The following is a 15,939-nucleotide window of genomic DNA, read 5'->3' on the forward strand; positions in this document are numbered from 1 at the left end:
CGCTAGATGTCTTTCTCCTCATCAGGCTCGTTGGAACTTATTTTTAAATCAATTTAACTTTGTTATCTCGTACCGTCCAGGTTCTCGTAATGGGAAGGCTGATGCTTTATCCCGAATCCATGCTGCGGAATCCGTACCTGGAGCCCCGTCCAAGACCATTCTATCTGATGCCAATTTCATCGGAGTTATCCACGATCAGGACTTGTGGAAGGAGTGCAGGGAGGCCTATGACGGTGATGTATTTCTGGCCAACCCACCTGTGGATATTAATCTTGTCTTTAAGGGTGGCATGTGGTTCAGAGATCGATGTATCTACATCCCTGAGGTCGTCCGTCTGCAGATCCTCAAGTTGGTACATGACTCCAAGTTGGCTGGTCACAGTGGGGTACAGAAGACACAAGAGTTCCTGAGCCGATTCTTCTGGTGGCCAACTTGCCTGAAGGATACCAAGGACTATGTTCTCTCTTGCGAGGTATGTGCTCGTTACAAGACTCTTCATGTGGCACCTACGGGTCTTCTACAACCATTACCTGTTCCGTCCCGCCCTTGGGGGTCTATATCAATGGACTTTATTGTGGAGCTGCCTACATCGGGGGGCATGAATACAATCATGGTGGTACTTGATCGCCTGACTAAAGCTGCTCATTTTGGTCCATGCACCGGCCTCCCCTCAGCTAACGATACAGTGAACTTGGTTATACAGAATGTCTTTCGGTTGCATGGGGTTCCGGATGAGATCATCTCTGACCGTGGAGTGGAGTTTACTTCAAGATTCTGGAAGCGGTTTTGCTCTGCACTCAATATTAATGTCTGTCTCTCTTCCGCTTACCATCCCCAGACAAATGGTCAGACTGAGTGTACCAACCAGATGCTGGAACAATATCTAAGATGCTTTGTCAGCCATCTCCAGGATGATTGGTTGGAGTTGCTGCCGTTAGCCGAATTTTCATATAACAATTCTCAGAGCGCCTCCACTAAATTTACACCTTGCTTTGCCAATCTGGGTTATCATCTGTGTATCTTACCTAGGTCTCCAATTAATTCTCAGTTTCCGGCAGTGGAGGAAAGGATGACTGTGATGAGGCAAAATCTGGAGGTTCTGAAGGAATCCCTGACCACAGCTCAAGAACATTATAAGAGATCGGCTGATAGATTCCGTAAACCTGCACCCATGTTCAAGGTAGGAGATTCCGTGTGGTTAGCAACTAAGAATCTTAAGTTAGATGTTCCTTTACAAAAACTTGGACAGAAATTCATTGGCCCTTTCAGGATCAATGGTATTGTGAGCTCTGTGGCCTGCCGGCTGAAGCTGCCTAGGACTATGAAGGTACACCCAGTTTTTCATGTATCTTTACTAAAGCCTGTATCTCCTAATACGTTCCAGGGATGTGTTGTGCCACCTCCGCAGCCTGTGGTGATTGATGGGCAAGAACAATTTGTGGTGGAGGAAATTGTTGATTCCAGGATTCGCAGGAATCGGCTCCAATATCTGATAAGATGGCAGTGATATCCCCGTAAGGAAGACTCTTGGGAACCTGTGGAAAACATCAATGCCCAACAGAAGATTTCTCGTTTTCATCAGAGATTCCCTGAGAAACCAGGTCCAGGATCGTCCTGAGGCCGCTTCTAAGGAGGGAGTAATGTCAGGACTCTGAACATTTTTTATTACCTTTTGTGCATTACTGCCCTTTTCCAAGATGGCATCTTTGGTCTCATGTGCACTGTGTCTTCCTGCTATAAAACTCCACCCCAGCCTTCAGTCTGTGCTAGAGTATTCTGCCTTGCATCCAGCTCCTGTCCCTGGTGACTCCCTGGCTATATATCTGCTCCTGTGAACCTGTGTGGTGATCCTGCTACTCTGCTCTGAGTTCCTGCTGCATACACCAGTTTCCAGTAATCCTCCCTCATCTGCTGCTTGTTTACTTCCATCTGCATTTGCTGGACATGTATGCTGTTGCTGCTCTGCAAAAACCTGAGACTATTACCCAGGCCTCCCTGGTTGAGCTAAGATATTATTTGAACTGCCTTATAAGCATATCTATCTGTGTTTGGACTAAAACAAGGACTTATTCGTGTCAAGTATCCTCAAGAATAATTGTGCTTCATAGACTTTCTGCGTGATTGCATTTTCCTCTGAAGTTTCCTATAGACTGCTAAGCTGCGTATAATATTTACACCAAGTGTTGTGGACTTGACTTTCTCTCTGCACCTGTTTGAATCACCGTGTGATAATATAGACTTTACCACTTATAAAACTGTGTCCTGTAGTTGTCTTGTTCCACACAAAGAGTCTCCTGAGTAGTGTTGAGCATTCCGATACCGCAAGTATCGGGTATCGGCCGATATTTGCTGTATCGGAATTCCGATACCGAGTTCCGATATTTTTGTGATATCGGAAATCGGAATCGGAAGTTCCCAGTGTATGGTTCCCAGGGTCTGGAGGAGAGGAAACTCTCCTTCAAGCCCTGGGATCCATATTCATGTAAAAAATAAAGAATTAAAATAAAAAATATGGATATACTCACCCGTCCGGCGGCCCCTGGACCTTACCGATGTAACCGGCAGCCTCCGTTCCTAAGAATGCAGTGAGTTTAGGACCTGCGATGATGTTGCGGCTTGTGATTGGTCTTGTGAGTGGTCACATGAGCGGTCACGCGACCAATCACAAGCCACGACGTCATTGAAGGTCCTTCACTCCTCATTCTTAGGAACGGAGGCCGCCGGTTACATCGGTAAGGTCCAGGGGCCGCCGGAGGGGTGAGTATATCCATATTTTTTATTTTAGTTCTTTATTTTTTACATAAATATGGATCCCAGGGACTGAAGGAGAGTTTCCTCTCCTTCAGACCCTGGGAACCATCCAGGATACCTTCCGATACTTGTGTGTGTCCCGTTGACTTGCATTGGTATTGGGTATCAGTATCGGCAATGTCCGATATTTTTGGATATCGGCCGATACCATCCGATACCGATACCTTTGAGTATCGGAAGGTATCTCTCAACACTACTCCTGAGTTATCCCCTATAATTATTACAGGATACTCTAGCCACAAACGAGGAGAATGCTGGAACAATGACTGCAGAGAGCAGACTAGAGCAGGTGTTTTCCATAATTAGATCACTGCAGAAAGATGTGGAAGGTCTGCAAAAGAAGTTTGGAAGCTTTGAACACAATCAACAAGTGTTTGGACAGACTTTGCAGGACTTAAGCACCCGCATGGCAGCCCAGGAAAACAAACTTGCTGGCATTGTGATAGAAATATGTATATCATGTAGATCTCACTTGCATGTATACTCCTCTATAATCATATATACTCATATACTCACAGCTAATATATACATTATAATCAATGGTTTAAAATGGCTGACATGAACTGATATAAGCCAGACAGATTGTATGGGGTTTTCCATCCCAAAAGCGGAACAACGCCAGATGTATTAAGTGCTGATCAGATGTCTCAACTTTGTCCTACATGCAGAGCTACATTTTAGTTGCTTAATCAGCAGTCATATGAGCATTAATCACAATATTACATATATGTTTAGATAACCAATGACAGAGGAGCTAGACAATATGGTAATTAACTAACCACCCCTAACAACCCCTGACCACTCCTTTCTATATGCCATCATAAAAACTATGTATGTACAATAAAGTATCAGTATTGATGGAATGTTATTGACACAACATGGTGTGCAGTCTCATTCCTTGAGCGCTCAAAATACTCAGTCTTATTGGGAGCAGCCGCAGCACACACAGGGATAAATTTATCCAACCCAAATTTCCATAACAGCATAGAGTCCCAGTATGGACGGGCTTTTCAGGGCATAAGCATGCAAATAGCTGCACAAGCGACTTTACCCTCTGGGCAACCGCCACCAGCTAGCCCAGCTAAGTTGCCCCCATTCAGATTTAATGGTGATCACGACAAATTTAGTGGCTTTGTGAATCAATGTATGCTATATTTTGATGTGCATGCTGACCGTTTTCCTAATGATAGATCAAAAGTATTGTGTATAATAATGCTGCTGACCGCACGATCGCTCGCCTGGGCGAATCCGATGATTGAGTCTCGTGAGCCACGGTTAAATAACTTGGATGATTTGTTGGCCACTATGCTACTAATGTTTGATGACCCTAATCGCCGTGCAACTGCTGAATCTGCTTTATTGTCTTTACGCCAGGCTAAACGTTCTGTTATTGAGTATGCTACTGAATTCAGGAGATTAGCGGTAGAAACCAATTGGGACAGTTATGCACAATTGCCTATTTTTAAAAGGGGTCTGGATAGTATTGTAAAAGATGAACTAGCTCGCTCTGAGTCACCACAAGAGCTAGAGACATTTATACAGCATTGTGTGTGCATAGACATGCGCCTTACTGAGCGTAGGCAGGAGAAGTTTGCTGCATATAACCGTATTTCTAACTTTTACCTTCCTTCCAAAGAGCCTGCAGGTAAAACATCTCGGGAGGTGGAGGCGGTGCACATGCAAATTGATTCCGTTCAGAGGCGCGAGATCAATGAGCACCGGGAGCATCGCCTTCGTGAAAGTCTATGTTTCTACTGCGGCCAGTCTGACCACTTCTTGATCAATTGTCCTAAGTGTCCTAGACGGCCTAACAAGGTGCTAGCAGCAGTAGGGGAGTATGACAACTGTGATGATGAATCTGACATCTCTGAATGTAGCCTGCCTTTAATCACTGTATTCCACTCACTTTCTATGACTTCACCCCCCAAGGAGCTTAAGGAAAATAACCCTCACTGTTCTCTCCCTATTAAGATCCTGTGTTTAGGACAGTGGATTTCCAGTGCAGCTATGATTGACTCTGGTGCAGGTGGCAATTTCATGGATATCGCGTTTGCCAAGGAACATGGTATTGAAATTCAGCAAAGAGCCTCTCCAATTACCATGGAAACAGTGGATGGGTCACCTTTAATCTCTGGGCCTGTAGATAAGGGGACCGTACCCCTAGAAATTTTGTTGGAGCCTAATCATCAGGAGCAACTTTCTTTCTTGCTAATTTCTTCTCCTCATTTTCCTGTGATTTTACGCATTCATTGGTTGCGTTCTCAGAACCCAATTATCAACTGGGTGACCAAGGAGATTATCTTTCCAACAAGGAGCAACTCAGCATTAACAGAAGCTGTCCCTGAGTCCACGGCTACGGAACCACATGTACAGGTATTTTCTTTACCTCCAGCATATAAAGAGTTCTCTGACATCTGTGACAAGAAGAATGCAGATAAGCTTCCTCCACACAGGCATTATGACTGTCCCATTGAGTTGCTTCCTGGGGCAGCTATTCCTTTTGGTAACATATACCCTTTGGCGGCACCTGAGCTTCAAGCCTTAAAGGAGTATATTGTTTAAAATCTGGCCAAAGGCTTCATACGTTCTTCTTCCTCACCAGCAGGGGCACCTATGTTTTTGAGAAAAGAAGGATGGGACCCTGAGACCCTGTGTTGACTATCAGGAACTCAATATGGTCACCGTACGAAACCGTTACCCTTTGCCTCTGATTCCTGAATTACTGGAAAGAGTCCACCATGCTAAGGTGTTCTCTAAACTGGATCTTCGTGGGGCTTATAATTTGGTGCGTATTCATCCAGGGGATGAGTGGAAGACAGCATTCAGATGCTGGTATGGACACTTTGAATATCTGGTGATGCCCTTTGGGCTTTGTAACGACCCTGCAACGTTTCAACACCTTGCTAATGACATTTTCAGAGATTTGTTGGACCAGTTTGTGGTGATCTATTTGAGCGATATACTAATCTTTTCTGACTCTTTAAAGGAACATGAAGAACATGTCAAAACTGTTTTAAGATGTCTGAAAGAGAAGAAAAGCCGGAGAAATGCGAGTTCCATCGTTCTGAGATACAGTTCTTAGGTTATATCATCTCTCCCCAGGGGCTGAACATGGAATCTGGTAAGATTCAGGCTATCCTTGACTGGCCGGTACCCAAGAACGTTAAGAAGGTCCAACGTTTTATTGGTTTTGCAAATTTCTACAGACGCTTCATTCAAAATTTTTCTGATATTGTCTGTCCCATTACTTCCTTGACAAAGAAGGAAAAGCCCTTTAAGTGGTCGTCACAGGCACAAGGAGCTTTTGATCGGCTTAAGATCTGTTTCACCTCAGCACCGCTGTTGATACACCCAGATCCAACATTTTCTTTCATTGTGGAGGTGGACGCTTCTGATAATGCTTTGGGGGCTATTCTCTCCCAAAGAACTGGAGAGAAGTGTCTGCTACATCCTTGTGCTTTCTTTTCCCATAGACTAACCTCAGCAGAGAAGAATTACAATGTGGGAGACAAGGAATTGCTGGCTATTATTGCGGCTTTCAAAGAATGGAGGCATCATCTGCAAGGAGCTGCACAACAGATCATAGTGCTAACTGACCATCGCAATTTAGATCCGCTAGATGTCTTTCTCCTCGTCAGGCTCGTTGGAACTTATTTTTAAATCAATTTAACTTTGTTATCTCGTACCGTCCAGGTTCTCGTAATGGGAAGGCTGATGCTTTATCCCGAATCCATGCTGCGGATTCCGTACCTGGAGCCCCGTCCAAGACCATTCTATCTGATGCCAATTTCATCGGAGTTATCCACGATCAGGACTTGTGGAAGGAGTGCAGGGAGGCCTATGACGGTGATGTATTTCTGGCCAACCCACCTGTGGATATTAATCTTGTCTTTAAGGGTGGCATGTGGTTCAGAGATCGATGTATCTACGTCCCTGAGGTCGTCCGTCTGCAGATCCTCAAGTTGGTACATGACTCCAAGTTGGCTGGTCACAGGGGGGTACAGAAGACACAAGAGTTCCTGAGCCGATTCTTCTGGTGGCCAACTTGCCTGAAGGATACCAAGGACTATGTTCTCTCTTGCGAGGTATGTGCTCATTACAAGACTCTTCATGTGGCAACTACGGGTCTTCTACAACCATTACCTGTTCCGTCCCACCCTTGGGGGTCTATATCAATGGACTTTATTGTGGAGCTGCCTACATCGGGGGGCATGAATACAATCATGGTGGTACTTGATCGCCTGACTAAAGCTGCTCATTTTGGTCCATGCACCGGCCTCCCCTCAGCTAAAGATACAGTGAACTTGGTTATACAGAATGTCTTTTGGTTGCATGGGGTTCCGGATGAGATCATCTCTGACCGTGGAGTGGAGTTTACTTCAAGATTCTGGAAGCGGTTTTGCTCTGCACTCAATATTAATCAAAGAACAGGAGGACCAGGAGCCAGAAGTACAAATATATATAAAAAGAATCTTTATTGATATATAATATTAAAATCAGGACATGGATATTAATGCCAAGCATCCACAATGTTACATGAAAAGGGGAAAAGGAACATCCCTGAACCAATCCACCCCAATGCTATGAACGTAAAAGGCGCAAATGGTAATGGACAATTAGCCCTATGTGGTAGCCCCAATAATTAAGGGTCCCACATAGCAGTATAAGCAATAAACATTACACAGCATAGATTGGTAGAAACATGGAAAATACAGGTCACTACAATATAGTGACCGTGTCAATGACCGGCCAAAAAGGTATACAGCAAGTGCATTAGAACATCATATTAAACCAGCCTAAGACACAGTCGCGATAAATATGAGCACAGTGCTTACCCATGTGAGAGGGGAAGAGGAGGAGAAGGGATCCCACCGGTGGATAGCCCCGACGCGCGTTTCGCGGCGTACACGCGCCGCTTCCTCAAGGGGAGATAGTGTGTAATGGAGAAGGACCTGCCTATAACCCCCCAACCCCGGTCACATGTCCGGCGGCCACCAATGCCAGTGGCGGAGTCGGCGCATGTGCACTGCGGCGGGAAGGCTCCGCACAAGGACCTGGCGTCAAACCGAGCACGCAGGTCAGGAGGAAACCCCGGACCTGCGTACAAGGTCTCAGAGACGCCCGTCCATGCGCGACAGCCACCCACACGCAGGGCGATGCGCACAGCCACATGGGGGCGCGTGCTGCAGTGGTAAGTAAGAAGCCAAGGTGACAGCCGCACCAGAACTTACATAATGGAAGGCCCACAGAGAAACAGAAAACGGTATACTGAAGACATCTCTTATCTGCAATCGAACACCTATTACATATAATAGCAGCGGTACATAATATAGTGAAAAAATAATAAAAATTGCTGCATAGATGACAGTAAGTGCACATTAGTCACAAAAGAGGCTGCAGATGTCTTCATGTGTGCGGCAGATATATGGGCAGTCACAGCGATTCAAAAAGTTCACAGATGCGGCGGATGCAGCGGCTCCCGGAAAAAGAGAGGTGGCATACGGCAGGAAAAAGAGGGCCAAGGCTGGGTCCACATAAAAATAATAACTAAGGAATAAGAAATGAAAAAAGAACAGTTTAAAAACAATTTAAAAACAAAAACCACCGGAGGAAAGATGGTAAAAGACAAAGATGGGTCACCAACCAGAGAAACAATGTAAAAACACACACAGTAAGCACAGATTACAGGTAGGGAGCGAAACTAAGGGACTCGTTAAGGCCATTAGGAGTCATGGTATTCAACGTAATAATCCACTTGGTTTCGATTTGTGCTAATCGCTTTTTATAATCTCCACCCCTGACACCCAGATGGAGCACATCGATCCCCCTCACTTGGAGCAGTTTCTCATTGCACTGATGGTAAGACCTAAAGTGACGGGGGATTGTTTTGAGATCCACCCCCGGGGACACCGTCCTGGCCGCGCCAATGTCCCGCACATGCTCACGTACGCGAACTCTAAGTTCGCGAGTAGTAAGACCAACGTATATCCTGGGGCACGGACACGTGGCATAATATATGACATTGGTGGTGCCACAGGATATACGTTCTTTAATCTGAAATGTCTTAGTGCCATCACTAGAGGCAAAATTCGAGCAGCGCAGGACATTGGCGCAGGCAAGACAGTGCCCACAGGGAGTGCATCCCGCGTGAGGGCCAACTGTACCAAACAAATTTCTTGTAGGACCTGGAATGTAGTGGCTCCTCACCAGCATATTGCTAAGATTAGTGCCTCTTCTGGGTGTCATGAGGGGAGAGGTACCCAGGGTGGCACGCGGGGAAGGTTCGGCCTGAAGAACCGGCCAATGTTTCCTCAAAATAGACCGCATACTCTCCCATTCATGATTGAAGGTGGAGATGAATCTGATGTGTCCATCTCCACCCTCAGTACGGCGTCGGGTCCTAGGGTGCAAAAGATCACTTCGTGATGTAAAACGTGCCCGATCGTAACCGGCCTTAATAGATCTGCGGCTGTAACCACGAACCGCAAATCTATCCTTCAGGTCGAGAGCCTGTGATTCAAATTTAGCCTCGGTGGAACAAATCCGCCGCACCCTGAGGAACTGTCCGACCGGGAAGGCCCTAATGGTGGCTGGATAGTGGGCAGACGATGCGTGAAGCAGGGAATTGACAGCAGTCGGCTTCCTGTACACATCCATCTGGATGTGCCGGTCGAGATCGACCTCCAGACGGATGTCCAGGAAGTCGACCGCAGCCTCACTATAGTGATGTGTAAGTCGTATATTGAAAGGATTGTCATTAAGACACATCATAAAATCCCCGAGCTGGTGGGCAGATCCCCCCCACAAAAAAAGAATGTCATCAATATAGCGGTACCAGCACAGCACATGGGTAGCAAGCAGTGGGCCCTCGTCGCCAAAAATCTCCCTCTCCCAGGCGCCAAGGAAGAGGTTGGCATACGAGGGCGCACACGCCGCACCCATGGCTGTGCCCCGCCTCTGAAGGTAAAAATTATCCTTGAAAACAAAAAAATTATGGGTGAGGATATACTCCACCAGCTCGAGGATCAGCCCACACAAAGGGCCGTCCAGGTCAGAGACCCCCAGGAAGCGGCGGACAGCTGCCAACCCCTGGGAGTGATCAATGCATGTATATAGGCTCTCGTCATCGGCCGTAACGAATATAGTGTCCTGGTCCACAAGGATGCCATCGACCCTGGTCAGGACGTCCGTCGTGTCCTTGACAAAGGACGGCAAGGTCTCCACCAATGGTTTGAGATAGTAATCAATAAAACGACACACTGGGTCACAAATTCCGTCGATCCCTGACACGATAGGACGTCCCGGAGGGTCGAGGGCATCCTTGTGGACCTTGGGCAATAGATAGAAAGTCGGGACCCTAGGTGATTTCACCAATAGCCCATCAAATACCTGCTTGGTGATCACATTGTCATCAAGGGCCCCGACTAAAATGTTTTGTAGTTCCTGTAGAAAAGGAGCCATGGGGTTGGAGGACAGCTTGAGGTAAGTATTGGAATCTTTAAGCTGCCGAAAGGCTTCCCGCTCATACTTAACACATGGCCAGATCACCACGTTCCCCCCCTTGTCCGCTTGTTTGAAAACAACGTCTTGCATAGACTTAAGTTGTTGTATAGCCTGGCGATGCCTAAAAGTAAGATTATCATATGACCGCCGAGTTGACAATTTTTTTAAGTCCTCATCAACCAATTTGGTGAAGACTTCTATAGCTGGTGATAGGGACAAGGGGGGGAACTTGGTTGATCTGGGGCGGGTGGAGGGGGGAAATTTACATACATCTGGTATCTGTTGTTCCTCAAGCAAATCCTCCAAATCACGCAGGGTCTCCTTCTCCAGGGCACTCATCCCTGAAGTACAATCTCTGCTGGTGTGAAGTTTCTTTAGAATAAGTTTTCGAGAAAATAAGTGTAGGTCCTTCAACGCTGAAAAATAATTAAAGGAATTAGTAGGGGAAAAATTGAGACCCCCTACTAAGGACATAAATCTGATCCTAAGAGAGAGTATGGGTAGAAAGGCTTAGCACTTGTAAGCTTCCCTGAGTACCAACCTCAGCCTGTGGTGATTGATGTGCAAGAACAATTTGTGGTGGAGGAAATTGTTGATTCCAGGATTCGCAGGAATCGGCTCCAATATCTGATAAGATGGCAGTGATATCCCTGTAGGGAAGACTCTTGGGAACCTGTGGAAAACATCAATGCCCAACAGAAGATTTCTCGTTTTCATCAGAGATTCCCTGAGAAACCAGGTCCAGGATCGTCCTGAGGCCGCTTCTAAGGAGGGAGTAATGTCAGGACTCTGAACATTTTTTATTACCTTTTGTGCATTACTGCCCTTTTCCAAGATGGCATCTTTGGTCTCATGTGCACTGTGTCTTCCTGCTATAAAACTCCACCCCAGCCTTCAGTCTGTGCTACAGTATTCTGCCTTGCATCCAGCTCCTGTCCCTGGTGACTCCCTGGCTATATATCTGCTCCTGTGAACCTGTGTGGTGATCCTGCTACTCTGCTCTGAGTTCCTGCTGCATACACCAGTTTCCAGTAATCATCCCTCATCTGCTGCTTGTTTACTTCCGTCTGCATTTGCTGGACATGTATGCTGTTGCTGCTCTGCAAAAATCTGAGACTATTACCCAGGCCTCCCTGGTTGAGCTAAGATATTATTTGAGCTGCCTTATAAGCATATCTATCTGTGTTTGGACTAAAACAAGGACTTATTCGTGTCAAGTATCCTCAAGAATAATTGTGCTTCATAGACTTTCTGCGTGATTGCATTTTCCTCTGAAGTTTCCTATAGACTGCTAAGCTGTGTTTAATATTTACACCAAGCGTTGTGGACTTGAGTTTCTCTCTGCACCTGTTTGAATCACCGTATGATAATATAGACTTCACCACTTATAAAACTGTGTCCTGTAGTTGTCTTGTTCCACGCAAAATGTCTCCTGAGTTATCCCCTATAATTATTACAACCTCTTGTGACACTTTCCCATAGTCGCCTTCATGTGACCGTGGCTGTTCAAATATTTTGGCATCGCTTCATGCGATCTCCTCTTGCCCTGCTTCAAGTGGTCCCGGCGAGAGGCCCGAATCTATAAATGGAAAAGTGAACAGCTGTTCACAGTGTCCAAGTGTTGGATCATTTGTTTCAGGGCACTCCGCATGTTGGGAGTAAGGAAGGAGGATCAGGGTGAGGAATATGCAGTCCAGACTCATGGCTACTGAGACTTGACCGTGTGGAAGACAGAGTGGTGGTGGTGGCAAAGTGACTGGAAGCCTTATCCGCTATCCAGCCAACAACCTTTTGAGACTGCTCTGAGTTCAATAGTGGTGTGCTGCAGTCCACTACTAATTGGGACAGGATGGTCAGGCGAGAAGATGTGGGTGTTTGTTGTGCACATTTTCAGCTTGCCCATGGTCTCGGCCTCTGCATGCACCATTACCATCATGAACATATAGAAGAATGCGCATAATGAGCAAGAATAGAAACGTTTATTCATATAAACAAAACAAGTAAAAACATTTTAAAATATAGCCAATGGTGCTTACAATTAGAGCCAAACACATGGAATGATACCACCACAGGGCATTGCAAAGAATGTATATTGATATTACCAAGAATACATATAAGTTCGCTTACCAGTGCCCAGATGATGGTGCCACTTCCCCTACTCGCGTTTCGGCGGCGTGCCTTCGTCGGGGGGAGTGGCATCATAACCTCGACATGTTCCTTTTAAACCCAAGAGGACCAATCACCGTGGGTCAGACCTTCAATCACATGACAGCAATAGACTGGAAGTTGAAGAATGCCGGTATTTGTAGTCCGAAACTGAAAATATTTAACCAGAAATGAGATAATGCAGTCATATGACCGTGATTCACAGGAAGTCAGAGGGAAGGAATGCCAGTATATGTAGTTGAATTAAAGTGCTAATCAGAATAAAGCTAACTAAATATCTTGTCAAAAGGCCAAAACTCGGCACATAGCGGACCGACACAATCGGAACCTATGTGGCCGATGAGTGCGTCACGGCGGCAGCAAAATGCCAAGTCCAGATCCCAGCCCACGTGTTAATGAGGGCGGAGACCCGACCCAGCGCCCTGCCCACCACGCCCGGCATGTCAGCACGCATGCGTACTGGCCATATAACAAAGTGACTGCCTACTAAATCTAACGAAAATTAGTGAGAGCTTAAACCTAACAATATAAGATAAAGGTAAAACTATATCTATATCCAAAGGAGTGTGTTAGAACTAGACCCCAATAAAGGTAAGTATGCTAAAAGTGCGATCATAATTACAATAAAAAAAGATGCAAACAACATATATATATGATCGAAAACAACACCCCAATGTGCTACCAAAAGAAATGACAGTAATCATGGTAAAGTGCGCAAGTGCTAATTTAATGTGCAAAAGGTGAACATATAATTGACAGTGTTAGATTTGTTCAAAGACAACAACTCATGTGTACTGCAGAAAAGGGGGACTGGAGTAGACCCATGATAAAGTGCACCAGTGCAGAAAAAATGCAGCAAGATAAACATCAATATAAATATGTCAATAAAGACATATCCATCTACGTGTCAGTCTAATCACTCAAATATCTAAAAGAGTAATATACAAAACATATGAAAATGTGTATCATGGTCAAAAAATTATGTGCCATACAGAATTAAGATATTAAACCAATAAAATAGCAGAAATATTAATGAAGTGCAACACCCCATCAAAAACAGCATAAACCTCCCAATTGCTACACACACAGAATATCAATAGTCTGAATAAGAAATTTTTATATATCATAGAGTAAAACCTAAAATTATTTGTCAAACTAATGAAAAGAACATGCAAATACAACCTGTCCTTACAAAAACAGTCAGTGACTACTATAGTATTCAAATACAACAGAAGCCTTCACATAAATCACAACAAGAAGCTAATCGTCTTTTCTTTTCATCAGGTAGTGCTTATTTGATTATGGAAGGTATCTTCACACTTAGTAGTGCTAGTGCATCATCACTGTTGTCAGAAGAACGGAATTGGTCAGCCAAACGACAGGGTCACACTAAAGAACATGGAATAAAAGCACATATGAATACTATATAGACGCTAATAAAACTGCTAAAAACATACATATATACATAAAACCAATAAAAAGATGCCGAAAAAACTATACAAGGGGTCAGAGTCTCAAATGAAAGGAGCAAAGCTTAAAGATTCATGGAGTCCATCAGGATGTAGGGTATGTAAGGTCCATCTAGCCTCTCTTAAGGTTGCCCCCACGGAGACAAGAATGGATATGATCAATTCCCTTAATCCAAAGCCCTAATGGGTCACAAGAATGGTATTGTTTAAAATGTTTCGGGATAGTTTTTAATTGTTCCATATCATTCTCCTTTGCAGCTGCTATAATATTTCATACGTGTTCCTGTACCCTGACCTTCTGGGCTCGTGTAGTAAGTCCTATATAGATCAGGGAACAGTGACATGTTGCACCTGTCTGTGTAGAACAGTTGATGGAGTATGTAATAGTAAATTTCTTACCATAAGACGATAGGGATTCTTTAGTTTTTTCAATATTTGGGCAGGCGACACATTTTCCGCATGGAGCACATCCCCAATTATTAACTGGCTTATTATTAAGACTTTGAAAAACTTGTGGTTGATTCCTTGGTATATAGTAGCTCCTCACTAAATGATCTCGCAAGTTTTCACATCATCGAGCTGCTACTGTAGGTCTTGATGGTAAGTATTGTTTCAATGTTTTGTCCGCTAAAACAATAGGCCAATGTCTTTGCAATATTTCATACATTTTCTGCCATTGGGAGTGATATTGTGTCACCATTCTTAAAGAACCCATTTTTGGTTTAGTTGATTTAGAGTACATTAGGTCATGATGGTCAGCATTCCTTGCTCTATTATAAGCATGTTTAACAGATCGCTTACTGTAACCACATTCATAAAATCTCATCTTCATCTCAGTGGCACGTGTCTCAAAGCCAGAATCCGTCGAACATATTCGTTTCACCCTTAAAAATTGACTAACAAGGATGGATCTAACAACATGTGTTGGATGAGACGAGGTTGCATGTAAAATCGCATTGACGGCTGTTTCTTTCCCAAAGATATCCGTCTGTAAAAGACCAGATACGTGCTTTTTAACCATGACGTCTAGAAATTCAATATGATAGGCATTATATTTATAAGTCAATCTTATATTCTGATCATTGTTATTCAGTTCCTTGAAGAATTTACCAAGGTCTCCTGATGTCTTCCGCCAGATCAGAAAAATGTCATCGATGTACCGGGTCCAAAAAATGACCCGGTCCATCAACGAACACTGATCCGACGGGATGAAGTCCCTCTCCCACAGCCCCAGGAACAGATTAGCATAGAAGGGTGCACAGGGCACTCCCATGGCTGTTCCCTGGAGCTGCAGGTAGAAGGACCCATTGAAGATGAAAAAACTGTGGGTTAACAAAAATTCTAAAAACTGCAAAAGAAATTCAATCTCTTCCTGAGAAAACCTAGTCATAGAAAGATAATGTCTGGTGTTAGGTCAGGCGGAATGCACCGAGTAAATATTGAGATATTATAGGTGCATTCGCAGCCTGGTGTATATGGCGGCACTATATGGTGGTACAACGCCTGAACAGACACAGGTTCAGTCACCCGGTCTATGTAGGAGCGAGCTCTGTTGCTTCACAGAGTCGCTGGGATTAGGATAACGCTGTGCCCTGTTAACCTCACAGAGGATCACAGCTAACTAACAGAGCAGGAAGCATACAGTGGTCCTACAGTCAGCATAGCACACAAACAACTCCTCTCTGGAGGTGTAAGAATTCTAGTGGCTGTACGCCAGCCCTAAATTCACATACACAAACTCCTCTCCGGAGGTGCCGGAATTCTAGTGGCTATACAGCCGACCCTGAACACATGCAGACCCAGACCACAAGGTAGCTAAGCTCATAAACATAGAGAGAGCTCTCCTGTACCTTCCTAGTGGTCCAATAGGAACCGCTTCAGGACTTGAGCATGTGACCCCCGACCTCCATTGAGAGGTTGTCCCCTGGGCATTCTCAGTAGCGGAAAAGCAGGACTTAGTCCCAGGGGCATCTGCTCGCCACAGAACAGT

This window comes from Ranitomeya variabilis, chromosome 3, assembly GCF_051348905.1.
Source record: "Ranitomeya variabilis isolate aRanVar5 chromosome 3, aRanVar5.hap1, whole genome shotgun sequence".
In the NCBI taxonomy this organism is placed as follows: Eukaryota; Metazoa; Chordata; class Amphibia; order Anura; family Dendrobatidae; genus Ranitomeya; species Ranitomeya variabilis.